The sequence below is a fragment of the Urocitellus parryii genome, chromosome 4 (genome assembly GCF_045843805.1).
Source record: "Urocitellus parryii isolate mUroPar1 chromosome 4, mUroPar1.hap1, whole genome shotgun sequence".
Lineage (NCBI taxonomy): Eukaryota > Metazoa > Chordata > Mammalia > Rodentia > Sciuridae > Urocitellus > Urocitellus parryii.
This window is the reverse complement of record NC_135534.1, coordinates 148,273,774-148,283,141: the sequence shown is the minus strand read 5'-3', so window position 1 is coordinate 148,283,141 and position 9,368 is coordinate 148,273,774. Positions and strand designations below refer to the sequence as shown.

General features: G+C 42.5%; 1 pseudogene; it reads left to right on the top strand.

Moving 5' to 3' along the window:
- Positions 1–1,134: 1,134 nt before the first annotated feature.
- Positions 1,135–2,693, top strand: LOC113178093 (uncharacterized; annotated as a pseudogene).
- Positions 2,694–9,368: the final 6,675 nt, after the last annotated feature.

Sequence of the window (9,368 nt, the reverse complement as noted above, 5' to 3'; positions counted from 1 at the left end):
TCTTAGCAAATACAAAAAAGTAGAGATACTACCATGCATATTATCAGATCATAATGGAATAAAATTGGAAATCAATGAAGAAATAAAAAATAAAAAATTCTCCACCACCTAGAGACTAAATAATATGCTACTGAATGAACAATGGGTTACAGAAGACATCAAGGAGGAGATTAAAAAATACTTAGAGGTAAATGGGAACATAGACACAACATATTGAAATCTCTGGGACACTATGACATCAGAACTTAGAGGAAAATTCATTGCATGGAGTTCATTCCTTAAAAGAAGAAAAAGTCAACAAATAAATGACCTCACACTACATCTCAAAGTCCTAGAAAAAGAAGAACAAATCAGCAGCAAAAGCAGCAGAAGACAAGAAATAATTAAAATTAGAGCTGAAATCAATGAAATCAAAAGAAAAGAAACAATTGAAAAAAAATTGACAAAACAAAAAGTTGGTTCTTTGAAAAAATAAATAAAATTGACAGACCCTTAGCCATGCTAATGAAGAGAAGAAGAGAGAGAACTCAAATTACCAGCATATGTGATGAAGAAGATAATATGTCTCAATAATAACCCTAAATGTTAATGGCTTAAACTCACCAATCAAAGGACATAGGTTAACATATTGGATTAAAAAGACCCAAGAATATGCTTACAATATCCAACAATACCCAACTAGCAGGATATACAGAAATGCAACTGACACTACAGAAATACAGAGGATAATTAGAAATTATTTTGAAATTTTATACTCCAATAAAATAGAAAACATTAAGTCATATAATTTGCCCAGATTGAGTCAGGAAATTTAAACAGACCAATATCAAGTGAGGAAATAGAAGATGCCATCAGAAGCCTACCAACCAAGAAAAGACCAGGACTGGATGGATACACAGCCAAGTTCTACAAGACCTTTAAAGAAGAACTAATACCAATACTCTTCCATTTATTTCAGGAAATAGAAAAAAAGGCCTCATACTATGAAGCCAATGTCATCCTGATCCCAAAACCAGGCAAAGACACATCAAAGGGAGAAAACTTCAGACCAATATCTCTAATGAACATAGATGCAAAAATTCTCAATAAAATTCTGGAAAATCGAATACAAAAATATATCCAAAAGCCCCAGTGATGCTTCCTCTTCGTCCCTATGGGCCCACAATAGATGATGGGCACGGGGGGGAGATGCAGGCTTACCAATACTGGCCTTTCTCCTCCTCAGATCTATACAACTGGAAAAATAACAATCCCCCTTTTTCTGAGGACCCCACCCGACTTACAGGTTTAGTCGAGTCGCTGATGTTCTCACACCAGCCCACTTGGGATGACTGCCAACAACTTCTGGGGACTCTCTTCACAACAGAGGAACGAGAGAGAGTCCTCTTGAAATCCAGAAAGAATATTCTTGGACCAGATGGGAGACCAAACCAACTTCCTAACATCATCGAAGCTGGCTTCCCCTTAAACCGACCCAACTGGGACCCTAACACCTTTGAAGGTAGGGAGCATCTGTCCACTTATCGCTGGGCTCTTATAGTGGATTTCCAAGCTGCCGCTAGGCGGCCAACTAATTTGGCCAAGGTAAGAGAGATTAGTCAGGGACCCAATGAATCTCCCTCCATGTTTCTGGAAAGAATTATGGAAGCATATAGGAGATATACTCCCTTTGATCCTCAGGCAGAGGACCAAAAGGTATCTGTTGCAATGGCTTTTATTGGGCAGGCTGCCCTAGATATTAAGAAAAAATTACAGCGTTTAGATGGATTACAAGATATGACCTTAAGAGATTTAGTTAAAGAAGCTGAGAAAGTATATTATAAGAGAGAAACTGAGGAAGAGAGGGAACAGAGGAGGGATAAGGAGAGGGAACAAAAGGAAGATGAAAGGAGCATAAGGCAGACTAAAGCATTGGCTAAGGTCCTGGTCACAGCCACAGATAGGCCAGAAGTTAAAAAGCAGGGAGACAGGAAGGGATACCTGGGCCCACCCCAAAGGCTGCCCCGGCCTCAGATCAATGTGCCTACTGTAAAGAAAAGGGACACTGGGCCAAAGAGTGCCCCAAAAAGAAGCAGCTACGTCATCTTCTAGATGACTAGGAAAGTTGGGGCTTGGATCCCCTCCCCGAGCTCAGGGTAACATTTGAAGTGGAGGGGACCCCAGTGAACTTTGAAGTAGATACAGGAGCAGTATATTCAGCCCTTAAGACCCCACTGGGCCCCCTATCTAGTAAAAGATACTTGGTTCAAGGGGCTAATGGCAGTAAATATCGGGCTTGGACAACAAAGAGGACTATGGACCTAGGAAGGGGAAAAGTCCACCACTCTTTCCTAGTAATCCCAGAATGCCCAGCCCCATTGATGGGAAGGGATCTACTCACCAAGCTCCGGGCTAAAATAACCTTTAACCCTGATGGTCCTCAAGTGGAGTTTCTAAACCCTTCAGTAAAGACCCCCATAGTCACGGCTTTGACTATGTCAATAGAAGATGAACATCAACTCTTCACGGCCCCTGGGACTGATCAAACAGGTAGACTACCTCAGAGATGGATAAAAGATTATCCTGATGCCTGGGCAGAAACTGCTGGGTTAGGTCTAGCCATAAAACAACCTCCAATAGTAGTAGAATTAAAAGCCTCTGCATCTCCAATCAGTGTTAAACAATATCCTCTAAGCAAAGAAGCTAGGGAGTAAAAGGCCCTAAAGAACTAGCTATAGTGCACTGTCAGGGGCACCAGAAGGGGAACAACCCCATGGCAGTTGGAAACAGACGGGCAGATGAAGAAGCTAAGTTGGCAGTCCTAAACGGAGCGACCCTGTTAACTGTTTCCACGCTGGGGGAACAACAACCAGGAGACTTGGCTGCACAGGAACGTTCAGGCAACTTATTGTCTGGGGACACAGACACAGAACTCTGGGATCTCGCAGAGCCTAGTTTACAATTTCAAAAAGCCCAACTTTACGTCAAAGATGTACACCAGCTCATCCATTTAGGCTCAAAGAAGTTACATGCACTCTTAAAAGACAAAAGAAAGGACTTATTGTTGACTGACTCGCAGAGGAAAGAAATAGCTGAACAGGTGACTAGAACTTGTCAGGTCTGCCAATTAGTTAATGAATACCCATCCAAGCTTCCTGTAGGGAAGCGTTTACGAGGGACCAGACCAGGACAATTCTGGGAAGTGGACTTTACTGAAATTAAGCCAGCAAGGTATGGACTTAAGTATCTCCTAGGCTTTGTAGATACTTTTTCAGGATGGGTCAAAGCCTTCCTCACGAAGAAAGAAACGGCTCAGATGGTGGTCAAAAAGATTCTAGAACACATCTTTCCAAGATTTGGACTGCCTAAGGTAATGGGGTTCGATAACCCCATTTGTGGCCCAGGTAAGTCAGGGATTGGCCAGGACCCTGGGGATTAATTGGAAGTTACATTGTGCCTATAGACCCCAGAGTTCAGGACAGGTAGAAAGGATGAATAGAACCATCAAAGAGACCTTAACGAAATTAAGCTTGGAGACTGGCAAAAAAGATTGGACTCTGCTCCTACCTTATGCACTGTTTCGTGCAAGAAATACCCCCTCCTTCTCTTTGGGTAACCTCACCCCCTATGAAATTCTCTATGGTGCCCCTCCTCCAATCAGGGACCTAACCCCAACCCTGAGACTTAATGATTCCTTTCACACCCCCTTGCTTAACAGACTTAAAGCCCTTGAACACACCCAGCGATACCTGTGGAAACAGTTGTCCACGGCCTATCAGCCCGGATACAGGGGAACCCCACACCGATATCAAGTGGGAGACTACGTCTACGTGAGATGGCATCAGGTGTCATCCCTGGAACCCCGCTGGAAAGGACCATACCAGGTGCTGCTTATAACACCTACAGTGGTGAAAGTGGATGGGATTGCTCCCTGGATCCATGCCTCCCACCTCAAGCCTGGCCCTGTCCAGACTCCGGCTGGAAACTGGAAAAGACTGGTAACCCTCTCAAGTTGCGTGTCCGTCGTGTGGGTAGAGCTATGGATTCTTCCCCTGACCACCAGCAGTCCTAATCCCCATCAGCCTGTTCAGCAACACTGGCAAATTATAAATCCCACTGGGCAAGTAGTATAGTCTATTTCACATACAGCTCCCTTATGGACTTGGTGGCCATCTCTCCACTGGCCATAGGCCTCTCTAACTGGGACCTCCCTGACATAGAGGACCCCACACAGATCCCATTCGACCCCAAACCAGGGCAACATTCCCCACGGGGTCACCATATGCATTATGGATGGCATCGCCCTTATCATAGGTGTAGACTAGCCAGTCTTGATTATTATGTGTGTCCAGCTGATTTCCAAAGCCACAAACAGGCCCGAACCTGTGGAGGGCCCAATGACTTTTATTGCAAATCTTGGGGTTGTGAACAAACGGGAGCTGCATGGTGGAAACCAAACTCCCCAGACAGCATGATTCAGGTAGGGCAAAATGACACTTGGATACACCCTAGGAACTGTTTAACTAGCTGAGTGTCAAGCACTCGCTGTGGAAAAAATAGTCTATGTAACCCCCTCAATATAACTTTCACTTCCAAAGCAAGGGGCTACCTCAGGACGACATGGCTTACGGGAAATACCTGGGGAATGCGATTCTACGTTTATGGCCCCACTTATGACTTTGGCCGCTGGTTCACCATCCGACTTAAGCAGGAAGAAAATCTCACAGCAATAGGGCCCAATCCCCTCAAGCCAGGAATTAAGCATCCCAAACCTCCCATGCCTAGAACTACCAGAACCCCTCTACCATCTCATTCCTCTCGGTTTCCTTCTTTGCCTACTTCCCCAGTCCGGAGTATAGCTGACTCCTCCCCCTGGGAATTGATTAAAGGAACCTTCACGGTACTGAACTCCACACAGCCAGATCTCACCCAATCCTGCTGGCTGTGCCTCTCTGCTGCGCCCCCCCCTATTATGAAGGGATAGCAGTTAATGGGACTTATGCTGTGAAGACGCAGAGTTCTACCTGTAGTTGGGGCGAAATTCCAAAGTTAACTCTTCCAGAAGTAACCGGGGCAGGTTTATGTCTAGGGTCCCCACCCAAAAGTAAACAACACATATGTACCCAGATAGGAGAAATCAATGTCACGCAGGGCTTTCTAGTCCCTGAGAAAGGAACCTGGTGGGCGTGTGACTCAGGATTAACTCCTTGCATTTCAGCCCAGGTATTTGACAGCTCTGTAAACTATTGTGTAATGGTGCAAATACTTCCCAGGGTGCTTTTTCATGATGCAGAATCATTTGAAGGTCTAGTAGGGGGACAAACAACCCGTTTCCGCCGGGAACCCATGTCCCTCACTCTAGCCATACTATTGGGGATAGGAGCTGCTGCAGGAGTAGGTACCGGAGCAGCTGCTATGATCCGGTGGTCACAACAAATGGCCCAGTTAGAAACAGCAATAGATCAGGACTTGAAGACATTAGAGACCTCTATCATAGCCTTGCAGGAGTCTTTAACCTCTCTCTCTGAGGTTGTTTTGCAGAACAGGCGGGGGTTAGATCTCTTCTTTATGAGGGAAGGAGGCCTCTGTGTGGCACTAAGGGAAGAATGTTGTTTTTATGCTGACCATACTGGAGTTGTAAAAGAATCCATGAGTAAATTAAGAAAATGCCTTGAAGAGCGCCAGAGAGAAAGGGAAACTCAACAAGGGTAGTTTGAGTCTTGGTTTGCCCAGTCCCCCTGGTTAACTACACTCCTATCAGCCCTAGCTGGACCCTTGATCATTCTTATGCTGTTACTGACTGTGGGACCCTGTTTGCTTAAGCGTATAGTTTCTTTCCTCCAGGCTCAGATTGGACAGGTGAAACTCATGGTAATCAGACAGCAATATGCTCCACTGGCAGTAATGGAAAATGAGACCCCTCAATAATTATGATCTATGACTTTTAAGATTAAAAGTAGTCAGAAAAAGGAGTGGGGAATGAAAGGGTAAAGCTGCTTCTAAGCTGCAAAGCCTGAGTTAAAATGTAAGGGACTAGGTATTGTAAAGTTTCTGAACTGCACACAGAACCTGAAATTCCTGAGGCAGTTAAGACAATGCCCTACTGACCATTTAGTTGATTAATAGCCTAGGACCCTGTGCAGCTTGGCACGTAAGCATTCAGGGCCTGAACCAATCAGTTTAAATGTAACCCCCTCCTTAGGAATGACCTATCACTCCAGCCCGCCCTGTTCCCGCCAATGAATGTACTAATCAAGTCTAAGAATTGTTGTTTGATTTTCCCGTGGTGTAAGGTGATTTGTTAAAGGAGACTGTAATGTGTGTGAAGTCCCTGCCCTCCCCAAAAAGTGTACTTAAGCACTGCTCAACCACTGCCCAGGGCTCTGGGCTGCTCTCCCTTCTTGAGTGAGCACGGAGCCCCAGCACGCTGGATCAATAAACCCCCCTTCTTCGGATTGCATGAGTCAGTCTCTTGGTGGTCTCTTCCTCCTATGTTCGCCGGACCCTTACATCCATGCATGATTCAATAGTGTATTATCTAGTTTCCAGGTGTTGGAGTAGCTTCTATTTTCTATTTTTTTAATTGATTTCTAATTTCATTCCATTATGGTCAGATAGAATGCCAGGGGAGTATCTGGTTTTTTTGTTTGTTTGTTTTTGTTGTTTGTTTGTTTTTTTGTATTTGCTAAGACTTGCTTTGTAGTATAACATATGTTCTATTTTGGAGAAGGATACATGTGTTACTGAAAAAAAAGTTTATTCACTCATTGTTGGATGAATTAGTCTATATATGTCTGTTGAGTCTAAATTATTGATTATATTATTTAATTCTATAGTTTCTTTGTTTAGCTTTTGTTTGGATGATCTATCCAGTGGTGAGAGAGGTATATTAAAGTCACCCAATATTATTGTGTTGTGGTCTACTGTTTTCTTTTTTTGAGAGGGATTTGTTTGACATACATAGATGCCTCATTGTTTGGGACATTGATATTTGATATTTATGATTGTTATGTCAATGTGTGAATCCCTTAAGAAGTATGAAATGTCCATCTTTATCCCTTTTCACTAGCTTTGGTTTGAAGTATTGTATGGAAGGAACAGGACTACTTCTCACCTTCCTGTGGGAAACTGGCTACAAATTTTCAAGGAAAAAGGCTCAAATCTGTCAAGAAAAAGTCAAATACCTCAGTATTCACATATCCCACAGAAAATCTATGAATGTCTCTTCTTGCTATGTGTATGGAGGAGGTAATTCGGGAGATCAATGCATATGGGAGTTTAAAGAGGTTGACCCCATAACCCCTATAGTTGAACAACATTTCCCCAATCAGTTACTAGTGTTTGGTTCCTTAAAACCTCATTTGTTGGAAAAAATTGTCTTGCCCGAGAGGGAAAACAGGCTAACATCTCAGTTGGGAATTTGACATGTCTGGGGCCAAAAATTTTATGATGTAACTACCCAGAAAAATTAGTGGTTGGGATGCTCAAATCACACAGAACCAAATTATTGTCTTCTGTCAAATTCATCTACCCTCAAACAGGCCTGGGACAATGTCACCACAGAAATCAAGTAGAAAGCCCTAGAGGAATTATACTGAAAATGTGGAAGGGCTGCTTATGCACAACAGCTTTGAATCTGCTCTAGATATTATGTTCTTGGGGAAATTTACCCCTCCATTTTCTCCTTCCCTTCACCAGAGAGGAACAATTGATAGTCTCAGCACATGAAGACCAAGGGGCCCAGAGAGTGGTGTGTCTCTGGACCTGTGAATGGAAAATTTACTATTATGGCCCTGAAACCTGGGCAGAGAACAAGTACTATAGGTAACAAACTCCCCATCTCTATATGCAATTACATCATTAGGTTACAGGTTGTTGTGGAAATTAGAATTACAAGGGCCCTCAATTTAGAGACAAAACAAAGTACTCAAATAAGCAAGGTTATTTTTCAAACCCACTTAGCCTTAGATTATATGCTTTCTTCTGAAGTTGGGGTATGTGAGGAATTTAACCTGAATGAAGTTTGCTTACAAGTAGATGACGAAGACAGGTCATTAAAGAAATTGCAGATCTTATGAGGAACATGGCACAGGTCCTAGTCCAGACCTGAAAAGGTTTAAACCCTAGGGAATTATAAGGAAGACAGTGTTCAAATATTGGGGGATTCAAAACTTTATAGGGTTGTGGTTTTATACTGAGGCCTTTGCATTCTTACCATGCCTGTTAGTCCTGGTCATAAGATTATGGAGGCTGTGGTTGAAAGGAAAACAGTAACACATGTCATATTATTATGGAAATGTAAGACATTGATTCAGGATGATCCTTTTTGTCCCTGAGGGAATTCAAATCCAAAAGAGGGGAATGTAGTAAAGGGTTTCTCCTTACTACATTTAGTATCTATGGCATGGGTGACTCTGTCAGGCAATGTGGCAGTCTCTGTAAATATGTGTGCATTTGCGACTATGTTGCAAATCTGTTAAGTGCAACACTGTTACACTCAGTTGCAACATAATAATGTAGAATACCCAACCAGAATGTTTGTAATATATAGAGGAGCCAAAGGGTTATCATGTAAAAGAGTACTAAACAGAGGGTATTTAAGGCAACAAATGGGGACTTTCAGCTTTCAGCCTTTGGATAAGAATTTGCTGAAACAGTGCTGGCACTAATAAACTTGGCTTCCTGCTGAAAGCAGGATATTCTGTCTGTGAAAGAATCCTGCAACACGTTCATTAACTCCTCTAACTCCATTTGTGCAAGAAATAATTTGCCTGTTTTAGCTACAATATCTTCTTAGAAAGTTTTAAAATTGTGAAACTGAATCCTCCAACATATTCTTCTGTATCAATAAACGATTTGGCTGTTTGGGAAGCTGTGACTTTCCATATTAATACTGGAAAGGACTTTCCTGTCAAAAACTTATGGCATAAAATGCCTGTAGGATTTTGGTGAAAGTGACATTGACTCCTACACCACTTTGGATTGGCACCTAACAATATTAGGTCTCCTGCCATCCAGAAAATTCCATGAATTAGATGGTAGTTGTTTTCTTTTCTTTTCTTTTTATTTATATATGACAGCAGAATGCATTACAATTCTTATTACATATATACAGCACAATTTTTCATATCTCTGGTTGTATACAAGGTATATTCACACACCAATTTGTGTCTTCATACATGTACTTTGGATAATAATGACCATCACATTCCACCATCATTTCTAACCCCATGCCCCCTCCCTTTCCCTCCAACCCATCTGTCCTATCTAGAGTTTGTCTATTCCTCCCATGGTCCTCTTCCCTACCCCACTATGAATCAGCCTCCTTATATCAGAAAAAACATTTGGCATTTGGTTTTTTGGGATTAACTAACTTCACTTAGTGTTGA